At 25.1% G+C, this 17,020-nt stretch overlaps 1 long non-coding RNA gene across 1 annotated transcript; it reads left to right on the forward strand.

Annotated features, from left to right (window-relative positions):
* Positions 1–13,190: 13,190 nt before the first annotated feature.
* LOC136972934 (uncharacterized) lies at positions 13,191–15,537 on the forward strand. Its single transcript, XR_010880418.1, has 3 exons — positions 13,191–13,294; positions 13,424–13,555; positions 15,222–15,537. It is a non-coding gene; the product is annotated as an uncharacterized lncRNA (long non-coding RNA).
* Positions 15,538–17,020: the final 1,483 nt, after the last annotated feature.

Genomic DNA, 17,020 nt, shown 5'->3' on the forward strand with positions numbered 1-17,020 from the left:
TATATATAACTTGCTATTCACGTGGCTATTTCGTATAGGTTCCTGACCCATTTTAAAACACGCCAAACTTAATTCTAATTCTACTTTTTCAGGTATAAAAATAATTTAAATGTATTTAATTTTTTTTGTATTTTATCCAGAAAATACATCTTCCTTGATTTCTAACACAGAAAAAAAAATAAAGGTCAAAGTAATTAGCTCATTGATTAGCTACGCATCTTCTTAACGAAACAGTAAATGTTACTAAAATTAGCAAATGTTTAATGTCGATTTAACTCGGTTTATCACAAAATTACACATTAAAACGAGAAAATATTTTCATTATATTTAATTTATGTATTAAAATCTGTATTATATTATTGTATTATGCAGATATCTTGTATGATATAGACCATATTGTACTGCGCATTACTTTATTGTAACATATATATATATATATCTTTTGGAAATTCCATTTCGTAGTCTGTCTGTTTGACTGTCCAATTTTTAAAATCTATCTAAATAACTCGATAAACGTTGTTGAGATTTAAATAAAAAGTTTTTTTTATTATTATTTTTTTAAAGACGAATCACTGATATCTGGTACGTGTTTTATGCAAATTTTTCATCACTCTGACTTCTTTTTTTTTCATTCTTGTATTTGTCTTTAAAGTGTCTTTTATTAAATTTGAGTATAAGAGATTTCTTTCAATTTAATTAAAATAATTTTTGGCTTTTTAAGGTTTTCTCTGATAAAGCAATAAGTTTTTTTTTTTTTTATTTCTGCTTGCAAATCTATTTGTGGCAGGGAGAAACTTGCTTAAAAAATTCTTTTTACGTAAAGAAGAAAATTCAATTTGTGATATTGTAATTGTGTTGAAATGACACATTGTCAAATAAATTACAACAAATTTGAATCCTTGATGAAAATCACGGTTTTTTTTTTCCTATCAAAAAAATTATTATTCATCTTGACAGAAATTTCTATAGTGTCGTTTATATTTTGCATAATTCTCTATGTTAAGTTAAAATATATATATATATATTGAAATAAATTATAAAAAGTATATAAAATATGAACTTTTAATAATAATAATTATTGTATAAAAATGTATAAATATTTAATTTTTAATTGAAGTCAATATATATATATAATGAAGACATACAAATTTAAAAATTACAAATGTAATTGATAAATTCAACGCAAAAACCCCCGAGATTTAAATTTTATAATTATTAATTTGTGCAGATTATGTAAACAATTTTTTTTTTCAAAAGTAAATTAACAATATTAAATAATTTAGAGGTATAAAAGTGTTCATATCAATGTTTCAGGCATACAGGCAGAAAGCATGGAAGCAAGGAAAGAGCTGATGCGTATCGAGTAGAAGTATCATTAATAAAGGGGTGAGCTTAGTTTTAGATGGCTGTAATAATTTCTAATGAGAGTTTAGCTATAATACTACCATATGTTCAATTTAGATTGAACAAAATAATATTTATAGTTATTATCACCATCGATAAAAACTAAGCTTTTATAGTCGTTTAGTGTAATTTGTTACGTCTTACGGTCACCGGGAGTAAACCTACAATTATTTAATTCCTGTTTAAAAAGTATAAAGATCTAGTGATGCACTTGTGATTGCTGTGGCAGAAAGGGCGTCACTTAGCATTATCAACAGAGATATACGTCGTTAATAACGAGATATATCATTTTTGATAGGAAGAAAGATAATATCTTGAATGAAGAAGTAGGTCAAATCCAATAGGGTTACTGATAAGGCGTTTACTGTTTTAAAGTAGCAGACTTAACGTAAATAAATGGAAAACACACGACTCTTATTCATCACCGCACTTAAAATTGCTGTTTATCTTCTGAGATTTGAGTTATCTGCATTTTCTCAACGTGACCTAATCCAAGTAAACGTATCTAATAACAGGAAAAATTGGAAATGCCATCATAGAAAATATATTTAGGGAATGTATATATATACGTTAAAATATTACATTTACTCGTAGAAAAAATAATGCGTTTACTTAATGATGTAGGCTAAATTATAAAATATAAAATGATAAATTGTATATGCAATTAATTATTTGTTCTTAATATTTTTAAGTTTGATTAAAATATCTCGTTAAAATTTTTAATTAAGAATTTATTTAAAAATCTTTAAGAGAAGTGCAATAAAAAGCAAGAAAATTTATAGTGTAACGGCATATAAATCCGGATATAGATGATAAAGATATCATAAAACAATTCGCAATAAATGTCGAGGCATAATATTGTTTAAGTCTTTTGTTATAGCATGTTTTTTAGACGAATGTTATAAAAATATTTTCGTACAGAAATTAAATTTTAATTATTTATTTACGTTAAACTGAGCGACTGTTTATCTTTTTTTATCATTAAAATATTAGATTTAATATTCTAGAAGAAGAGAGAATTTTTTATAATTATAAAATAGATATGTCTTTATTATATTTAAGCCATAACGTGCCACCGAAAGCAACTTTAAATAAGGGAAAAAAATCGTTAAATCAAATAGCAAAGAAAGAGTATTTTTTTATTTATATTTTTGTCCTTTTGCGGTTAATTGCTTAGGTTTTTTGTTCAATTAAAAAAAAATACATATAAATAAACAAAATCGAAAGATCGGCTCGCCCAACAACAATGTCAGCAAAACAATTTTAATGAATTTTAACTTTAAAGTTTATTATTGGAGTAACGAATTGAATGGAGTATATTTATTTTTTCAACTTGGTTATTTGAGTTATAATGGACGTATTTCGTAAGGAATTCAATAGTCTGTTCAAAATTCAATAGAAATGTTCTTAGAAAACATTTTTCTTCATTATGGTTTCACTTTCTCATACACATTTACATTTATTAACATATTCTTATCTAAAATTTTATAAAATATAATTTTGAAGTTTGACAGAAAATAATTTTTATTTTAAAAATATATATATATATATATATATTTATACGAAGAAAGTGTTTTTATTTATAATTGGTTATGCCATTCTCTTTTGATGTATAGCTTTTTGCAATTATATTTTGTTTTTATAGTTTTTAATTATACTTTCAGTTTCATTTTCAAATATATATTTTCTCTTACTTTCACTTTTTAAATTTAAAAAACAAAAGAAATTATTAAGGGTCAAAGTACCTTAAACTTTGATTGAAAATCGTTTTTTTTTTCTTTTTAAAGATAAAAAGTTAATTACAAAAGTACTATTTTGTTTCCTAATTATTTATTTATATTTTTTTAATAAATAGGTTTATAAGATACAATGACTTTTATTGAGAAGATTTCTACGTCAAAAATACAATAAAAATTAAAAAGTAACGAGTTAATGAAGAAAATTATGGTTAATGTTACTTTAGGTGCCAAGATGGCGGCTCGTCTCTGATTCCAGCAAGGAAACAGTGGGACGCACGTCTAACCTAACCTAACCTATTCTAATAAATTACTATAGTTATTAGCAACCAAATTATTAGAATAGGTTAGGTTAGGTTAGAATGTGCGCCCCACTGTTTCCTTGCTGGAATTAGAGACGAGACGCCATCTTGGCACCTAAGGTAACATTATATTTGAATAATGATAAAAGATACAATCAATTTTTAAAATATATTTGAGTTTTTGGACAAGAATTTTTGCTAAAAACGATATTTATAAAAATTTATTGTGAAAAATATATATAGAAGTGAGATAACTAAAATATTGTTATTTATAGTTAATAACTAAAGCATCGTATAGTTTACATCTGCAAGATAAATGATAGGAACGATATTAGAAATTCTAAATCTGCTTGGATAAGGAATGAGGGTTTTAACTTTCCAACTAGTTTAGTTTATATAATAAATAGAGACATAAACAAAAGTTGTACAGTGTATTCATATTCTATGTTCGCTTACATTTCTTAGCTAATCTTTTATAAATTTTGATGCGTTTAAAACAAAAATGGACGACGTCTGAATTATCTAAGTGATTCTGTAAAGTGAACTTAGTTTACAAGTCAATTATATCTTCATGCTACTTTTTAAGCAATTACTCTAAAAGTATTGATTTAATTAAAAAAAGTCGTTTTAATTCAAAACTTATTCAACATTTTCAGTACTTTTTCCAGCTAAAATTGCTTTTATTTATTTATTTTGTAATGGCAAAGTATTGTTTTATATAGAAGTGAAATCATAAAATTCGAATTATATTTTATATTATAAAAATTAATCATTTTAAGTTGAATTGCTAATTAATATTTCTTATATAATTTAATTTAATTTATTTTTTTCTATTAAACGTTGGATAAATAATTAATTATTTATACTGATTAGTAAGTTAATTAAATAAGAAAGAAATATGTTAAATTTTTAATTATTATATAGAATATAATGTATATAAATTGTCTGTCTGTCACGCTCTTCACATAAGAGATTATAACAAAAACTACTTTATATTCCAAACAAAATGAATGTGTTTAAAGAAATATTTTTTCTTTTTTTTTTGGATAAATTACAATTCGATTTAGTAAAAATAAAAAATTTTTCGCTAGAGAAATTAGAAAAGTTTTTATGCAGTCTTTAAAATTACCGACGACATTTCAAGAAGTTTAGAAAAATATCATTAAGAAAAATGTACTTTATTTAAGCGATTTTGCTCTTTGTTTACTATTTAAAAAAGATTTAAAAAGTTTATATTTAAAGTATGAATATCGCTTCGCATCGCTTCATACGTTTTCTACGCGATGCGACGCGACGCGCAGAGTACATTATAAATTTTAATATAGCGCAGAAAATAAACATAATTACGTTTAATTTTTTAAAGGAAAAATATTAAAATTTTAATTTCTTTAATTATAGGGCAGAAAATTATCTAATTTCTTCATTCGATTGAAGTTTCCGCAATAATAATTTATATTCTATTAATAACTTTTTAAAGGGTTTAATGTCGTTAAATACTAAAAAAAAAGAAAAAAAGTTATATATTTTTTAATTAAAAATTTCATTTTATTTCTAATTTAATGTTAATATTTTAGAAATTTGTTTTACTAAGTAATTTATTTTCTACAAGAAATATTCATATCAAAAATGTAAGTTATTCTTTAAACGGAAAACAATTTATCTTAGTTTAGTTTTTATTAACTTAAAATTAATGAATATTCTTCTCATAAAATTTAAATAATCGAATAAAAATATCATTAAATTAACTTTAAAGACGACATTAAAATGTTATGATTTTTAATTGAAATTAATGATCAGGTTAGGAAAATATATTACGTTTATGCTCTTATAAACTGAATTAAAACATATAAACGAAGCATAATTAAATGTTTAATTATGATTAATTTTTCTCGTTAATTTTATTAAATTTTTGAAATTTTTCAATTTCTAATAAAGTAATATTATTATAATTTTAATATGGAAACAAATTTAATTGCTCGTTTAGTGAATATTTTAAAATAATAAATTAAACATCAAAATTCGTAAATTACTTATTACAAGGATTGAACTTTAATATTAAGGCATAAGTTTATAATAAGCGTTACATTTAAAAACCGAAAATTGGCTAATTTTATACTTTTATGTATCTAGAATATTGTATTCTATTGTGGGGAGAATACGTCTAAGACAAGGTTTGGGAATTCGAATCATTAATTAGACAATTTGACACAGATATATTAATTGACATCTCTAGAAGTTCTCAATTACGTGGTATAAAATTTACTTAATTTAGAATTAGATAGAATTTTTACAGAACAAGACAACAGTTATGTTATAATTAGAAGTAAACACATCTTAATTTTCTATCTTATTATCTAGGAACGTATATCTTAATAAAGTTCTGGTCAAAACTAAGACGAATATGGTCCCCGATGATCGCTAGGTAAATTAAATGAAAGTCGTTGGTCTTGTAATTTTATTAGGAAATAACAAAAAAAAAAAGCTCTAAGAGATGCAACAAAGAACAAGGCAAAGCAAAGTAACTCCGAAAACTCTTTTGTTATTATAAAATTAAACCAAACCATTCAAAAAAAAAAATGATTGCATCTGTTTAATCTGATTAGCCAAAATAGGAGGGAAAAAAAGGAAAATAACAAGAGGAAAATCGTTTTTTTTTTTTTTTCGACTTAATGGAGACACAGATCGAAAATGTCACCTCACACTACAAAAGGAATGTCAAGTCAATGAACAAACAAAATCCTGTAGACGTTTCTCTAAAGAAACTTTGAATTTTTAAAACTTGGCCATTTATACTTTTTCTGTTACTAATGGGACTTATTTAGTCGTTACAACAACAAAAATCTGTTCGTTTTTTCCCCTTCCTTTTATATGCTGACATGCAACACGAATTCAACCCCCGAGGTGCTGTTCTTTAACCTATCTTAAGGTGTTGTAGGATCAGTGAAAACGAAAAACGCTTCTTTTGAAGTATAGGGAGCAGATGGAAGATGTATTCTTTAACTTCTGTGAACGGAATATTCTGTAGGAATTTTCGAAAAAAGAAGTGGTAATGTAGAACACGAAATGCAAAAATCTAACGTATATTTTTATGCATACGAAATAGTTTTACAGAAAAACTTATTAAAGTTATATATCTAACACCCGTGTAGTTGATAGATGAATTTATTAAAATTAACGTGTATACAAAATATATTTTTATTATATTACTGTGAATTTAAATTTCTAATAGTTTAAGACGTATTATTTAGGTTAGGTTAGGTTAGGTTTAAATTCTTAGTTTACACTTTAAATATTAATTTATTAATAATGATATTTGATAAAAATTATCCTAAAAATAGAATAAATATGATATAAATTATTCGAAAATGATTAAAATATTATTTATTAATAAAATTAAAAATTGTACTCGAAGCTCTTTAAGAAATAATCAAAGATCTTAAATTGTAATTTAAGCATTAAGTTCAAATACCCCCGATTAAATTCCTGTCTCCGTCTACTAATTCGTTCAGAATCGTGTAGAACAAGGCATGTCATTAAATTTTTGCAGCAGAATACCCCGAATGAGACATGTGACAAAAGTTTTGGCCAAACTTTGCAGCACGGAATGACCCAAGTTTCTCCACCCACTTGGCTATCTTCCAACTCTATAGATATACATTGTTCAATGCCTCACTTTTACTTAAGATATATTATAATCACATATTTCATTGAACCAGTCCAATTACTTATTTCGATCAACGTTTAGTTGCAGTTAATTCTTTCACGCTTCATCTCTTCTCGTATATCCGGAAATGTTATAAATTTTAAAGATTTTTTTTATTGTTATTGTATTACTTAAGAAATTTATCATCGTCATTCTCTAACAACGTCTTATTAACGTAATGGCATTAAAAATATATTGATTTATAATAGAAAAAATAATTTTAAATTTTTATATTCTTAAAATTAAAGCTTTCCCTGACTAAACGAGCTCAGAAAATGTACACTTTAACGTCAATTTGACGTCATCTCTTCAATATTACAATGAACAGTTTAAAAAATGACATCAAACTGACGTAAAATTGTACACTTTTCTGTACAAAACGAACAGAAATTAAATTATTTTAAGATTCTTTAATTATAAAACTTATTTTTTTAATTATTAAGAGGCATTATAAGAGAGTAAATTTTTTTATTCTTTTAAAAGTAAAGAAATTAAATTAATTATTATATTTCTTTCTGTTGTTTTTTTTTTCGGAATTAATATATAATTTTATAAATGACAAAATAGAAAGTTCACCAGTTTGATAGTATCCAGTATCAGATGATAATGTAATCAGAAACCGTTAGGATATTCAATCATTTGATTCATTCTAGAATTTCTCTTCAGATGAATATCTATTATTAGTATCATTATATATTAATAATATTCGTCATTGCTGTTAGCTAATGAATAGCAATTACTACAAATCTATTCGATAAATAATTTAAAGCGTATTTTTATATGGAAAATTAACTCTGAATCAAAGTTCGATAGGAGGAGGGGAGTAATTTTTATTTTTCATTAAGTGTAGAAGAAAGAAATAGAGGAAGAGAGACTTGCTTCAGTCTACATGAGGAAGTACTGCATGCTGGGCGCATATCTTGGCATCATTAGGATTACATTTCTTTTCAGAAAGCAGCACTTACAGAATGACAAAGTGTCCTGATTGCGAAGTTTTGTTTGCAGTCACATGGTTTGCTCTTTGCTTGGGGATACAGATGGATCATCTAAAAATCAACAATGCTTATTCTGAGATTTATTGAGTGCAATGCTGACTTTTCTAGAATTGAATGCAAATATTTTGTAAACGAATTCTATTCGTGTCTGACTTGAATCAAAATTCAGGATTTTCTCGAATTATTTCGTCCATGTCGATGAAAAATAGGTTTATAATCATGTTCTAGAATTTTTATTTTTATTTTGTCAATTTTTATTCTTTTCCTAAACAATAAATTTTTGGTAAAATTTTGTTGATTTAAACTTCATGAAATAAATTTTTATAACGGTTTTCATCCATCACTATGATTTACAACTATTCTTTGGAAAATTTCCTGGAAATAATCAGAGAAAAGAAGAAAAAGAATTTTTAAAAGTATAAACGGGAACACTTTCAAATTTTTATATTAATAAAATCGAAATTCTTACTTTAAAATTTTCACACTTTTACACGATTATAGCGTGATAAAATTACGTGACATTTATAAATTATTCAATTTCTAAGCTAGAATTAGTAATGCTAATTAATATAATATAACATAATTAACAAATTTAAAGGAAAATACTATAAAATAATATTTAAATTGATTCAAAATTTAAACATGAAAATTTTTCGATTTACAGTAAAAATATTCAATAAAATTTAAATCAAGTAAAACTTAATGCAAATAATTTTAAAATCTGCATTAAATAAACTATTTTTTTTAAATACAATATTGTATTTTAGGATACATTATTTATGTTTTTTGTTTTGTTTTTTTTCTACTTATTGATCAACTTTCAAGCAGATTATAAATTATTTAAATGTTAACTTATAGCAGGGACTATTATTTAAGTTCTTTAAATTTATTTAACTTTTTTATACGCGTGTTATATACAATATATAGTAAGGGGCTACTATTTTTTGGAAGGAATAATAATTCTATATCGCAAACTTTAATCTTATTGTTCAATATTTCCGAAAATCTCAACAACAAACTGAATCGAAGTGACCTAAATTGAAAAAGGAACTAAACTCTATCCAATATTCCAATCAGGTGTTATACTTTTAAAGAGGGTATAGAAGCATCTTGTAATAAAAGCAAAGCTTACTAATCCACTCTTGGATGAATTACGAACATACACAGTATATTATCCTATCGATTTTACACTTTTGCCACTTTGCTTCACTATTGACAGAGAATGCTGATAAGAATGACCACAACAATGATTATTGACTTCGACCTGCCGATATTGAATCATATCCAAGATGCTGTAAATGGATATATTATATATATAGTTTTTTTTTCTTTTTCTTTTTTATCTCGCTAAAATTTCATCTATTTATAGATAATTTCTAAAATTTCAATGTTTAACTTTGAAATCTTGCCAAAAATCATTCGAATGGTAGAACATGTGTTATAGAGTTTTAGAAGTAGTTTCCCCCCTTTAATGTTAAAATTATATATTACTCCATTCTTTAAATCCTATCCTCTTAAAATAATATAAAATTCTATAAAGCTCCTATGTAATTTTTATCTGTAAAAATAACTTTATGTTTGAAATATTTTTTTTTTAAGTTTCGACTTTATAACTTTAGTTATAAATAAAACCATTATCTAACTCTTAAAGTTTTTTAGGTATAAAAAAGTAGTAAGATAATCGAATATTAATTAATACTTTTTAATCTATAAAGATATAAAATGATTTGTTTTTTTTCTTTTTTCAATTAAGTTCTGACCTCGTAAACAATTTTTAAACGTGTAGAAAGACGAACAGATTAATTGCCCGATCGCCATGACGTTGTCTATATAAAACTATGACCGACAAACATAAAATTTAAGTTCAGATGGACACATTTTTACGACCTGCAAAGAACTACGGTCGATAGATAGACGGACGTAACTGCGACACTAACCATTTTCAATAGACCAATGCTTTCGATCATGGTAGGGCCATTCCTAAATTTGCAGCTTAATAAAAATCGTTTAAACAAAAGTTAATGTGACTAGAAGATGGACTCTTTAAGTAAATAGGAGTATAAATTGTTTGAGCATTAAACATTATTGTTATAAATATAGACTAAATGGAACTTTCGATATAAACGTATCATTTATATAGAAATAATTGCATGAATCTTCCAATTTACTTTTATCACGTAACGTTATTCACGATATTCTCTATGGAAATAAATATTACTATAATGTTAATAATTATATAGAACATTGTTAAGGTCATTGACATTAATAACTAATCCTTAAAAAAGAAAAAAAAAATGGCTGAATGAAAATGCAATTAATCCGAAAGATACGAGCGAGAACTACGATTAATAACGATGCTTTAGTCAAAGTCATAAATTTAGTAAAATTTTTAATAAATATTCTTAATTAAAAATTCTTACTTCGTAGTTTTAAAAAATGATTTCTAAGCTTAAAAATTATTTTAAAAAATTCGATTATTCACTTTTAATAAAATAAAGCATCTCTACTTAATTTTTAAAAGCACGCCTCTCGGCTTTCGTGATCCTGATTATTTAATATGTTTTTTTTTTATTTTTAATCTTCCAAAATATTTAAACTGTCAATACTACTTCTGACTAAACGACTAAAGATAATTTATTAAAGCGCAATAATAGATCTACTTCGGAATAAAGCACAGCGTAGCTAATAATCCATTTAGTGCAGGTCACGAAGGAAATTCAATTATTTAGCCAGAGAATAATTGAATAAATAAACAAATATGTATGAAGAAAAGTCTACAGGAATTGCCTGTTGAAGTAAGACTTATTGGTTGTGAAAACCTTAGGGAGTGAGACAATGCACTCTACCTGCTACTTATCAAAATGACGTAGAGGTATGCCCTTCACTTACAAGAATCTTTATTGTTTATCCTTCATTATTAATGACAAAGCATTAAAGTCATTCAGGGGCCGAACTGTAGATTAATTTGAAAATAATATTTTTTTTATTAAAAAAAATATATATATATATATATTATATTATTGACTACTAAAAGTCAATTATAGAAACCCTATTATGTCATATGATCGAGAAGAGAAAATTTAATATTTTTCATATTGATCTGGTATAGATCGATCGACAGAGAGTTTATTAAAATATCCATCTAATTTTTAATGATCAAACGAGTTCCTCGTTTGATCATTAAAAATCCCATGAATTTTTTCGAGGGATTGTCTGTTCTGGATGTTCTGTCCTTCACCATTCGACTGTCCCATTGTTGGCATAGTAGAATATGCTCAGGTTCTGTTATAGTCCATGGCTACCCTCTATGGGCACGATGGATCTGAAAAAGACCTTCTTAGTGCCACAGACAGGAAGAAAAAATGGTTAAAAGAGATAGAATTAATCTATACTATTGAATATGTTATATATAATATATTCCATATGTTTTTATAGAGTTGTTTGCCCTTCTATATTATAACATAACTATTTCTTCAGTCATTTATATGCTACAGTTACAGAGAATTAGAAATTAATGCATTTCACCAAAATGAATTATTACACGGAATCATTTTGACAAAATAATTCGCTTTTCAATGATATATATATATCCTGTTACAAAGCTTAAAATTGATATTTTCTCGATTTAAAATCGAGAAATTCCTTGATACAGGAAATTAACAGGTAACTAAAAATATATTCCAGTAATTCTAAAAATTGTATTTATGAAGTAATAAAAATTTCGAATTAATTTAAAAATTAAACGAATAATTTTTAAAAAAGACATTAAAAATTCGCCAATAATTGCTAGGATTTTAAATATGAAGTGTGTTTATAAATAAATTTTTTTTTAAATTACAGGAAATTCCAATAAAGATGTTACATTCTGTAATGAGGCATTTTTATTTTTAAAAGAAAATTAAAATCTACGATTAAGTGTAGTACTTTCCTTAATTACTTTACTTCGTAGTGGGAAGTTTTAATAATAAAAATAAACAACTTTAAAAATTTAATGTGTGGTAAATTTAGTATTGGTGACATTAAAAACAATTAATTTTTGGTACCTTTTTATAAGAAAAAAAAACGCAAAAAATAATAAAAATAAAATGAAAAAGATAATTAATTTAAAAATAACTAATATTGATCTTTACAAAATGTGAAATTTTGGTTAATGTTACCCTAGGTATACAAAATGGCGGCTCGTCTCTGATTCCAGCAAGGGAACAGTGGGGACGCACGTTCTAACCTAACCTGACCTATTCTAATAAATTACCATAATTATTAGCAAAAAAACAATTATTACAATAAGGGTAATTTATTAGAATAGGTCAGGTTAGGTTAGAACGTGCGTCCCCACTGTTCCCTTGCTGGAATCAGAGACGAGCCGCCATTTTGTATACCTAGGGTAACATTAACCGAAATGTCTATAGAAATAATTCTTTTTTTCTCTTAAAAACTATTATTATTATATAAATTTCGAGAATAATTTGGTTACGCTTTTCTAATTCAATAATAGGAAAGAATATATAGTGAAAATAAGCAGGAAATATTGTATAAATTTTTAATAAAATATTTTAATATATTAAATTTATCGAATATTAAGGAAATTTAAATATTTTTTTAAAAGTTCTGTAAATGTCTATTACTTAAATAAAAATCCAACTCTCAATAGACATTACTCCTTAAATATAGACTCGAATAATTAGAGAAATAAGCAAAATTTAAGTTAAAAAACTAAATTATACTTCTTTCATTAATTAAATCCCTATTGGACACTTATATTCTAAGAAGACGGTGTTATTTATAATGGATATATTTATAAAAAGTGTTATTGAGATAAACATAAGGGATGAATTTTTATTTTATAAATGGATAAAGGTTGCAATTTTAATAAGAAAAAGAAACTTTTTCTCGTAATTTTTATTCAAATTCATTTAAAATATTTTCTTTTCTTTATTTAAAAAATATAATAATAACTTATCATCCATTAATTTTCTATTAAAACAAAATTCTATTCATTCGAATTCGAACGGTGAATGAATAAGAATATTATTATAAATTCAAATTTATTCGTTTTTAATATTTATACCATTTATCATCAGACGAAAAAAAAAATTATATATTGAAAAATTAAAAAAGAAATCGTCGATTTGCTAATGCAGTCTATGTTTTTGGGTTATCTGCCATTTTTTTTCCTCTCCTACTCATAAGATTTATTCGCAAATTTATACATTTATATCGAAGGTAAAGTAATTTTTTTTTTCTGTTGAATTTTAGATAATTTTGTACCCTTCTTATCTACAGTTTATAGAAGAAAATATAAAGTTATATCGCTTGTAGATTACCCAAACCATTCCAGAATTAAGAATTAAGAAAATCGATATTGGACATAAGTTTGAAAATTGAGATAAATGGTAAAGATCAGCTAGCAATCAGGTATATTACGAGATTCCCTCTCAATAAAAATATAACATATTTTTTCCTCCTGTTTTTTTCTTTATTGCTAGAGAGATAATGATAAAAAAAACACCTTAAAATTGACTCAAAAGAAGCGATACTAATATAGAAATTTTAGAAAAGGTTATTATGTTTGAGTAGGAATTTTTGTAAGAATATTAAATCACCCTTATAATAATCACAACGTTGAATAATAATAACTTCATCCCCTAATTGTTTCTCATTAAAATTTACGATAGAAATGATTACTTTTTAAATATATAAACATTAATTAAATTGTAAAAGAAGTCGTTTTAGTTAATTAATAAAGAAATCAGAAAACATTACACTTAAAACAAGTGGTAATAAAATTTGATAATGTAACAATATGTTTAATAATAAAGAATACTTTAGGCTATTGGAAACTTGCTTATTTTTCTTATAATTTTTGTAATTACTAAATGAAACGATTTAAGAGACTTTAAAACTTTTATGACAGATGTTTTGTGAGTTCTTTAGAGTGTAAAGACTTCATTTGTACCTGAGTGCACCTCTAGCCTTGAGGCTTACTTGTCTCTTTGTAGATAGAAGTGTCTGTTTTTGGCACTCTTAGGAATTACGACTGACTAACTTTCCCTCTAGCTATACAAACTTATTTTTTTTTGTGTGTGTTGTACAAGATAAATTCACTCATATAGAATTGAGAACGACGATAGAAAACTTTCTAACTCCAAATAAACATATAATTGTTTATATCTACACGTGTATATAAATGTGTATATACTTACATGTAGGCCTATATACAGTATATCCAAACATTAAATGAATATAGAAAGATTTATATGATATAAAATTTTTAAGTTTTTTAAGTTAAATTATAGTGTTTTTATCTATTTATAAATTGTAATATATTTAATAAAAACATTGTCATGTATTGAATAATTGTATCATTAAAAAATGTATCTATTTCAATATATTTTAAAGAAGGTTTTAAAAATTTTAACAAAGTAATCTTTAATAAATAAAAATAAACTTATTATAAAATAAATTAAAGTAATTTTATATTTTATAAGGAATATTTCTTTAGGTTAAATGTCAACAGATGGCACCACAAGTATATTCCCCCCCTTTTCAAATAAATAAATTAAATTTTAGATTGGTTCCAACTTGTTTTTAATTTTTTAATAAAAGTTTTATTACATAAAAATAAGTTTATTTTATACTTCTTTATATGAATGCTCTGATATTTGTATTAATAAAAGAAAAAAAAGAAAACCCTCTACATTAAAATTGCACGGCCAGTTTTAATATATTGATCCAAAAGTGTATGTGGGCAACTAGTGATGCCCAAATGGGATCATATAATGTTTCTTCACAAGCATCACAAGCCATATATTGGGTGGAGCGCTGTAATCAATCTTACATTAAATGAAAATTTTACAACGTTGATTACTAACGTATTGATTACATTTTTATATCTATATACGGGAATTATTCTCAGAATTATAAAGGTTAGTTTATCACAAATTCATATATTTGCAACCGTTAATATACGGGAACCATTAGACAATTCCCCCTCCCCTCTGCGCACTATATAAGGAAAAATTTCATTTTCTTAAGAGACACGAAGTATAAAGTGAAATAGCGATTCATGTATTTCCATTAGAAATGCGACCTTCTTCGAAGAACTCCATTTTAGAGAAAATATTCGAAGTAGGAAAGTTTTCAATCTCGCTATCCACCAATTTGAACACAAGAGAAGTATTCTTTGCACAGATTGCTTGCTATGGAAATGAGCCCAGATTTTACAGCACTTTCATACGTTGAAACTGCATTTCAGAATTCTAGGATCGTAGTGCCTCCAACTTAGAAGAAGAGGACACAGATAAAGGAAACACAATCCTTACAAAACTCAACTGGAAAGAGGAATTTTTCATCCCTTTCGCTTTTATTTCTTCCATTGTTTGTGTTATGTATAAAAGATTTTCCAACAAAAAGATTATTATTAAATTACCATAATTTTTACTTAATTTTCTTTTTCGGAAATAAATTCATTGCTTAATTAGCGTGTGATATATTTTTAAATATCTAATTCGAAATTCTTTTTTTTTTATTGTAATATTTTACAAGAAATAGGCTACTTAATCCTGAAATTAAAAACAATTAAAATTTCTTGTGAAATTCACGTTTTATGAGTGTTAAACGCGAAGGAAAATAATTAAATTAATTAAATAATTTATATATTTTTCAATAAAAATAAATTTAAAAAACCTTTAAAGCAATTAGAGTTTTAATTATATCATTAGGTAATTATTTAAATCTTTATTTTGTAAATAATATATATGTTTTTTAAATATCTTTAGAGTAACAAATATTTAGTGAAGATGAATAAATTGCTTTTTCTAATATTATTTGATCATTTATTTATTTCTTTTTTTTTATCGAAATGATTTCTTGCTATCTTGGAATTAGACTTTCTCAAATAATGAAGTATAGCCATTGTTCGGATGTGGATTGCATTCGGATGCAACAATAGGAAAGGGATGATGATCACTAGATGCTGAACAATGAGAACTAATGAACGGATTGCTAGCTTTTCTCCTGTCTAGAAAATAAAAATCTTGACAAAGTATGAATCGATTTGGAGAATTTTATTCCTTTTACAACACTCTTATTTTCTTCTAAATGCTTTTAAAATTAATTGGAAACTTACTATTGGGTATAGATTTTAATTTGGGAATCTTAATAGCTCTCTCTTTTCTTCTTTGTATCTTTTTCAGACTTAAAACTTTGCTGACTAATCAAATTCTCCAAATTAAAAATACTTAACTTTTTGCAGGCAAATTATATAGGGAATTGTCGAAAATAGAATTTTTATTTTTATCTCGTATATTGAACCTTTATGTGATAATAAACGACGTCTTGTCCTTTTTTTATTACAGTTTTAGATAATGTAAATAATATCTTATATTACATGATAATAATATTCACTAGTTTATATATATATATATATATATATATATATATATATATATTATTTTTAGGAAAAATTGATCTCGAGATTTTTAACAAATGTCTCTGAAATAAGAGGATCTTTCATACTCATTATGGGTTCTTCCAAGCCCTCAATGGGACAACTGAATGGTGAAGGATATATCCGAGACACCACTCATAAAAAACTGGATTTTTCGACCCCGGATTCCCCAGAACGGTCTTATTTACAATTATATCAAATGATCTAATTTATGGAAATGAAATTTCTGCCGATTAAATTATAATAATGCGACGTTCACATATTTTACAATGAGCTCCATTGTGTCGTTTTATTGCGAACCATAAAGAGGAATATATTGCAGAAGCTCTTGCTGATTTTTCCATGCAAAGAGTAACTTCAAATTATAGCAAATAAAATATTTTGTTATTCTTTTTTTTATTAATTTCGAATAATATAAATATAAAATAATT

This window comes from Centruroides vittatus, unplaced genomic scaffold, assembly GCF_030686945.1.
Source record: "Centruroides vittatus isolate TY-2023 unplaced genomic scaffold, ASM3068694v2 contig_1074, whole genome shotgun sequence".
Classification (NCBI taxonomy): Eukaryota; Metazoa; Arthropoda; class Arachnida; order Scorpiones; family Buthidae; genus Centruroides; species Centruroides vittatus.